At 42.1% G+C, this 6,978-nt stretch overlaps 1 protein-coding gene across 1 annotated transcript in view; it reads right to left on the reverse strand.

The window, feature by feature from the left end:
* The window catches only part of CDON (cell adhesion associated, oncogene regulated), a 47,023-nt gene extending 43,363 nt beyond the window's left edge, over window positions 1-3,660 (reverse strand). Inside the window, exon 1 of the mRNA XM_042472387.1 lies at window positions 3,451-3,660. The gene's annotated coding sequence lies outside the window, so the exon portion shown is untranslated. The remainder of the gene's footprint in view (window positions 1-3,450) is intronic.
* Window positions 3,661-6,978: the final 3,318 nt, after the last annotated feature.

The following is a 6,978-nucleotide window of genomic DNA, read 5'->3' on the forward strand; positions in this document are numbered from 1 at the left end:
ATCCTTAAAGGATCACACAAATTTGATTTGTGTATATTGCCTGTATTTTGCTTTAAAGTAGATAGGTATACAAACAGAAAATTAACAAGAATGCAGCCTTCTTTTATCAGGATGAGTGCAATGAAGATAGCACTCCACAAGCTTTCCTCAGCCCCAAATGAATGACTAGCTGGCATGAGGTTTTAAAGACATTTCTGCTGATCATTAAACATCATTGATACTCATAGGCAAATAAAAATCAACACTGCCTATACAGTATTTTAAAAAACACCCAACTCACCCACTGCACAAGAGCAAATGCTTGTATTAATAATGACAGCCAGTTTTTGCCTCTTCAGACTGAGAAACAAAGAACTGGATGGTTGCAATAGTTAAGGGTGGATGAGCTTATTGTAGTGCCCCAAGTACAGCACAGCTCTCCATTAAACATCAGTGTCTGTTTGTATTCTTTGGGGCCGGGCTTTTCTCCTACCAGATAAGCTGTTAAGTCATGCCTTGATTTTAAACCTGCCAACATATGGGTTCTTCTAATGCGGCCTCCCCCACTTATCATCAAGAGTGATGTGCTTCTTGCCCTGTTCCCCCAACTCCCCCCTCGCTCCCAAAAAAGGCACTGCAGGGCAGACATTCCTCAGGTGCTTGCTAATGGAATTCCCAGGGTCTATGCGCCGCTTCGGGGATCAAGAGATCTCACAGCCCCCGCTGAGGTAAGAAGCAACGAGTCTGTTCCATTTAATCAAATACAGAATGAATTTTCAGCTCTATTCACTCGGCTGTCTCCAGGGCTCCAAAAAAGCACCAGGGAGCTAGAATCACACTAATGTGGCTCTTTCAAGCAAATATAATTGGTTTGATTTTAAAAGACCCACATTAATGTCACCTCAGAACTATAGGACCAGGTTGCGGATGACAGGGACACTGCATAGTTCATGCTGAACTAAGGAAATTTAAACAGGAATCATCTATAAGGTATATTTCTTAGTATACTGTACTGAATGGTTTCTTTTTAAAGGAACGCAGTTAGTCAGTATAAGCCAGCAGTGATGTATTTTTTCTTCAGTTTCCCCAGTATGTTAGCTACCTTTTTCTAAATGATATTAATTGATGTAATTAGTAATCAAACTCCATATATTGATTCTAGAGAACTGTACATTCTCTACATGTATAGAAATGCAAATGCCCTGAATGATAACTGTTCAGATCGCAAGGCAAGGGATAAAAGTATGAAGCTTTGATTGTTCCAGACCTTATATAAAATACAGACAAACTGAACTACTGTATACTATTTTGGCGCTATTGTGGGGTTTTTTGGTCAAGTGTGAAGTCATGTTCTCTGATCTCATATAATAAATTCCATCCAATCCCTAATATATGCAAAGCAAACTAAAGGAAGCAATCCTTCATCTTTTAATGTATGTAAGAGTAATTCTGCATGCACTTTCCTCACGGTGCAAAATATGTTAAGACTACAAGCTTCCCAAAAAGTCTTCAATACAACGTTCTCCCACATTGCAGTAAAAGCAATAAACCCTTTTTATTTTGATGTATACAAAACTCTGCCTTACTGTTGGAAAGGTTGTCTAAAAAACCTCAAAGCCATTCACCAGAAAGTCAAACCACCTGCAAGAACAGGCAACAAGAACCCTCTCTCTATTGCGCACCTTTGGGGTACAACTGTATTATCATCTCATTGGTCCTATACATCTCTTACCTAAGTAAAAACGTAACTGAACACTAGTTCCAAGTGTCAGTCCAATTTTTTGACAGCAATTTTAAACTCACAAGTCTTGTGCCACAAGCATTTCTAACACATGGAGCATAAGGAGGCAAAGAAATGGCCCCATACAGACAGGCCAAAAATCAAGCTGCTTCAGGTCACTTTGGAGGCATGCTGTTTAAATAATGCATGCGTCCTAAGAGTCCAGAAGCCGCACCAAAGCCACGATCCAGTCCTAAGGGCTGGTGCACAGCTTTGGCGCAGCTTCCGGACTCTTAGGACACATGCAGCATGTAAACAGCATACCTCCAAAGTGACCTGAAGCAGCTTTATTTTGGCCTGTCTGTATGGGGCCGAACATTTTGCTTTGAACTTTATAAAAATAGGAACAACAAACGACAGTGAAACATCAGTTTTCTACATTTTGGGGCGAATTAAGCTCATGGAAAGACCTGATGCTAAACAATGTTCTTACGCAAAACCATGAATGTCAAAGCAAACCGTGTTGCTATTTAATTAAGCAAACTATCCAATCTGAAACAGCACAGCATTTGTTTTTATCCACACTGCAGTTTTAACATGTGGGTGGCAGAGAGCGGTGATACAGGCTGTCCCTGGTAAGGATCCTTTTGAGGGACTGTTAATTGAAAGTTTCAAGGCAGAAATGCGATGTTTCATCTTAGCCCAAATGGGAAGAACCTCCCAAAGAAGAGGCAGCTTGCCATTTGATGTTCAAAAGGAGCTGTGCCAGAAGTTAAAAGTCTGAAGCTGGCAAGAGGGCCTCTCCAAGGCATCTCCTTCACAAAGACAAGGGCTGATTTTGGTCCTACAAAAAGCAGGTCTCTGATCAAGCCAACATTAGGGAAGGCTGCAGCCACAGCCTTGGATCCAATGGTCTAGTTTCTCTGGGATCCTGTTATGGAAATGCAGTATCAACACCTTCAGCAACAAAGGCAAGCACTTTCCCTGATGGTCACACATCCTCTGGGGACTTCTCCTTCTCCTGTCTTTCTCCCTAGATACTGCACAAAGCTCCATACAGTGACATGTACAAGCAAAGCAAAGGAAGCACATTTTGACTGAATTAAAGGCAATCCAGAACACTCTTCGGGTGCAAAGCATGGCAAGGCCAAGGGAGAGAGAAATGCCACATCTGTCAACACATTTCATCCTGAGCCAGAGATAGGAAGGCCAGAAAGAGGTTAGGAATTGGCAAAACAGCCCCTATGCCCCAGAGGTATTGTATGTACATCATTTATGCACCACTTTGCAACTACTTCGTAATTACTCCGGACCATTACCCTCATTCTGAAACCACAATATATACATATATATATATATATATATATATATATATATAATGTTGTGTGTGTGTGTGTGTATATATATATACTGTATATATCTTTGTGTACATGTATATATGTATATATATATATATATATAAAGACTAGACTATGAAGCAAACTAAGGAGCTGAATGGCCTGCTCCTCCTTTCTCACACTCAGAGTTACTACATGCCACAACTACCCAGAGTAACTATTAAGTAGTTCCATTGACTATCCTGGGACTAGAAACCCAAGCAAGCAAAGGCACTGCGCCTGGATCCCCTGCTTGCAGCCACACTGCGCCCAAATGAACTCCAACTCCCAGAATTCCATAGCAGCCTTGAGCCAGTGCTCTCTCTGGGGCTCTGGGAGAAACGGCCTTCCCGAGTCCTGACCCTCCCTCCTTACCGCTCAACAGCAGCAGCAGAGGCGCCGCTTCCTGCGCCCATAGAGCCCTGGGTGCCACTCGGCGGCAGCCTCCGCTCCCCGACGCATTCCCGAGAGAACCGGCGAGGCGGACGGGACCCTCCATCCAACAGACGCCGCGGCCCCCGTCGCCAGCAGCGCTCCTGCCGCCCTGCTCCCTCGCGAGCGACTGCCAGAATGAGACTGAGACGGACCTCCGCGGCGGCAGGAGGGGATAAGCCACGCCCACTGCTCTCTGTCTCTCTTTTGCGCACGCGCAGCGTCCGGATCCCGCCCTCTTCCCTCTTCTTTCTCCCCTCCAAACTGAGCTGGCCACGCCCCCTTCTGGCCAAACGGTTATTTCCCTCCCCGCCCCAATTTACGAATGGAATGTACCAACTTCCCAAAGCCGGGGGGGGAGGCGGGGGAGAGTTTGGTTTAATCCATTCGTTTTCAATCCTGTGGTGCTCCTCATCATGTGGCCCCTCTCCACTTAGTACACAAATAAAAACATTTTGAGGCTGTTGTTGTTTTGTTTTTATTATTGTGTGGTGTATATTCGAATTTTAACAGTTTTATCAGGAAACCACATTGAAGATTATTTTTAATGTATATTATATTAAAAAACACATATAGAAAACATACATACAAATAGACATGCATATAGAAAACATACCTATATTCACATATCTTAGACTAACATAAATCTTCCAGAGCTCTGATATTTCCTTTGTTTTATAATCTTATAATTCATCTCATATATATATATATGTATGTATGTATGTATGTATAACCTACTTACATCTTAAACCTATAATTGTATAATTTCACAACATCTTATGGACAAAACTTGTGGATTTATATGCGAAATAAAAAATACTTCACTAAAAAAAACCTCAAACCTTGCGCATAAGTCACACTCTCTCAGCCTCAGAGGAAGGCAATGGCCATCCTCTGAAGAAATTTGTCCATGAAACACACTGGGAGACCATGCACATAAGTCACACTCTCTCAGCCTCAGAGGAAGGCAATGGCAATCCTCCTCTAAACTGATCTTGCCAAGAAAACCCCCATAATAGGTTCGCCGTAGAGTCGCCATGTTGGAAATGTGACTTGAAGGCGCGCAACAACCACTGAACACTGTGTAACTGTCACTGGCATCCATTCATAGATGCCAGCCACAGATGCTGGCGAAACGTCAGGAACAAACTCTTCTAGAACGTGCCCACATTGCTTGGAAAACCCACAAAAAACTGGATGCTGGCCATGATGAAAGCCTTCAACTCCACTTTCCTACATCCTGACTCTTGCACAGCCACAGCCACACACATCCACTCACACAGACATGTACACAGTCATGTTCTTTCTAGTACACACACACACACACACACACCGTCCACAGAAACGTGTGTCCTTTTGTGTATACAGTATAGAGCATTCACTGCTGCAGCCCCTAAATTATGGAATAGTCTGCCGGAGGAGATCCGTCTTATCACTACCTTAGATGCCTTTAAGAAGGCACTAAAGACGGATCTCTTCTGGTGGGCCTTTCCATCAGATTTGGTATAGAGATGATGATTAAGACCTCCCTCTCTAAGTATGATGGTATATGAATTGATGTTTGGAGATTTTAAGGAACTGATAGGGATGTATAATTCAGTATATATTTATCTGGGCCTGGGCCCAACTAAAGGTTGTTGAAATGAAAATCCTCACTAGCACAATTACGTTGCACTGTACTATTACAGAGCAGCATGGAGTACTGGTTTGAATGTCAGAGTAGGGCTCTGGGAGACCAGCATTCAAATTCTCACTCTGCTTTGAAAACCCTTTGAGTGATTGACTGAAGCACTAACAAGTAAATATAGGCCTGTTACAGACTGCTAAAATAAAGCTGCTTCGGGTCTCTTTGGAGGTATGCTGTTTAAATGATGCATGCATCCTAAGAGTCCAGAAGCTGCACCAAAGCTGCACTTCGGTGCTTAGGAATAGAGTGTGGCTTTGGCGCGACCTCCAGACTCTTAGGACCCATGCATCATTTAAATACATACCTCCAAAGAGACCCGAAGCAGCTTTATTTTTGGCATCTGTAACAGGCATAGTTTTTTGTGGGTTTTTCTGTGGCCATGTTCTAGAAAAGTTTTTCTGACGTTTCGCCGCTGTGGCTGGCATCTCCAGAGATGCTGACCCACTTCTTCCATGCCAGCATTCTCTGAAGATGCCAGCCACAGATGCTGGCGAAATGTCAGGAAGAAACTCTTCTCAAACATGGCCACATAGCCTGAAAAACCCACAAAAAACTATGGATGCCAACCAGGAAAACCTTTGACTTCGCAAGTAAATATAGGTTTGCTAACCTATACTCCATTCTGCTTAATGACCAAGAATAGGTACTTGTTACTTGCTAGAGCAGTAACAAGTAAGCATTGGTTTGATAACTTATACTCCATTTTGATTAATGACCGAGAATAAGAATAAAAATAAGAATAAAAATAGTTAAGGACAAGTCACTGCTGTCTCTGCTGGATAGCCTATAGGTACGTAAATTAAAGGTTAGCCTATAGCTAGTAAATAAATGGTAAATCCTGTGAAATGAGTGCATTAGTCATGTGAAATGAGAGCAGTATGGTATGCTGTACCAGTGGTTCAGTTTTCTGCCTGATGTCCCCTAGAGACCACAGTGATGATATGCATGGCAACTTCTGAAATTAAAAATGGCCCTGTGTCATAAATAAAGAAAACTGTTCGTTTGCCAGACAGTATTTTAATCCTTGGGGGATCTAGAAGGCTTTAAAGAAATGCCACAAGGTTGGTTTCTATTAATTTGAAAGCCAGACTGGTCTCAGTAAAGGGGCATAAGAGGCATAGTAAAGTGGACTGACTGAGGTAGAATCAGTCTAGTATCCAACAAACAGGTGGTCCTTCTACTGAATTAGGTACCCTTAAATCACTGCTCTTACCTTTTATGACAGCATTAGCTGCCAAATTTAGAAAAGAATGGTGCAGTATGCATTGGATAAAAATGTCAGCTGCATGTGTAAATTACATTAAAGCTTCTCTTCTCCCCAATATGAATACTGAACAAGGCCCTTTTAAATCAGTGGCCAATGGCTTTCTTCTGCCTAGCAATAGGATATAGTCATTACTTGAGAACTGGACATGCAACAGAACTGGGGATTCTGGAAATTGTATTCCAAGAACTTAATTTTTTTCAAACTCTGGCTATTATTTCCAGTACTATTTCCAGAAGCCTCCAGCGGCAATAGCCACTATGCTGTCTTGGGGCTTCCACAAGATGTATTATTATTATTATTATTATTATTATTATGCTTTATTTATATAGCACTGTAGATTTGCACAGCGCTGTACATACAAACAATAAAATGGATACTAGAAAACATGCCCATGGCGTACAATCTAAGAAATAGTAGCATAATACATATAAATATGTATTTTGTAGTCCAAAGAGTAACTTTTGCAAGCTCTGGCATTCACTAAACTTACAGATAAATATAGGGGTTAGTAGTGCCT

This window comes from Sceloporus undulatus, chromosome 6 (assembly GCF_019175285.1).
Source record: "Sceloporus undulatus isolate JIND9_A2432 ecotype Alabama chromosome 6, SceUnd_v1.1, whole genome shotgun sequence".
Lineage (NCBI taxonomy): Eukaryota > Metazoa > Chordata > Lepidosauria > Squamata > Phrynosomatidae > Sceloporus > Sceloporus undulatus.